A 1,261-nucleotide genomic window follows, 5' to 3' on the forward strand; every position below is an offset into this window, starting at 1 on the left:
CTCCCTCCGGCACTACTGGCGACTCCCAGACTCCCGGCTCGGCGACACCTATGCCTTAAACCGCGGGTGAGACACGCCGTGGTAAAGTTTCATAAGGTGGAATAGAAAAGGCACCAGGAAACTTGGGAGTGAGCATGCGCCCTGCAACATAACGGTGTCAACAAGCTCGCTACCTGTCCGACCGGTTCCGGCGGCCGGGGCTGCCTGTTCCAGCCCTTCCTTAGGCATGAATGTTTGCAAAAGAATTTAACGTCTGATTCTCCCCCCTCCCCTTTTTAAAAAGGGGAGAACTTTTTTTTTTTTTAATCAACCCCCAACCATTCCCCATCACAGGCACCTCGGGGCAAACTCTGAGGTAAACCCTAGGTCCGCTTCCCTGGGCATCCCTCCCGATACTTAGGGCCTCCTGAGAATGCCCCCCCAAAACAGACACACACACACATACCGCCCCCCCCCCCAAGAGCTTTTGTCTCCGACCAGAAAATGGACTTTGTGAATCGTTCCCGGCGGTTGCTGAAATCTTGGCCGGCGGATGGGGGAGGCTGTGGGGAGACTCCCCAGGACTGTGATCTGGTAAAGGGGGACCTTGAGGGCTTAAGCTCCCATCAACTACAACAGTCCCACCAGATAAACACAGTAATAATAAAATATAAAAAGTCAGCATCTTTAGAACACATTGTTTCGTACCGTGCAATGAAAGAAAAACAAGTCGGCTTGTTCCACCAACGTAGCTCCCACCTCAAGACCTTGCACCCCAAGAGCACCATCACCAGAAATTGTAACACAATGGAAATAAACGCCAATTGCGCTTTATGCAAACACAGCTTCGAATCGAATTTCTTATCCTCGCCCACTTCCATGCTTGCCTCCCCTAACCCGCCTGCTCCCCCGATTCTGAGGCTGGGAAATACCTTTTCGGGAAGCCAGCAAGAAGGCTACATCCCCTTACTGCCTCAACTGGGGAGGTGGCTGGAAATTTTGTATTTATTTTTGGTTTTGCTTTTCCCTGCCTACCTTTATACCTGGAGGGGAGGGGGAGAGAGAGAAAGACACCAAGTTTCTAAGAGCAGTCCTGCCCGCGTTGGGGGACACGCTACCCTCCCACGGCCCCTGCTCGGGTGCGCCCAGGGCAGCCCAGCACCGCCTCCACCCCTGTGGTCGGCGCACCCTCCCGGGGGCGGTCAGATGTGTGCCAGCTCCGGGGACTGCGGGGGCGCGCCTGGCCAGGGGTTCCTTGGCGCCCTCAGCTCGCCCCTGGGCC

Source organism: Myotis lucifugus, unplaced genomic scaffold (genome assembly GCF_000147115.1).
Source record: "Myotis lucifugus unplaced genomic scaffold, Myoluc2.0 scaffold_42, whole genome shotgun sequence".
NCBI classification, from domain to species: Eukaryota; Metazoa; Chordata; class Mammalia; order Chiroptera; family Vespertilionidae; genus Myotis; species Myotis lucifugus.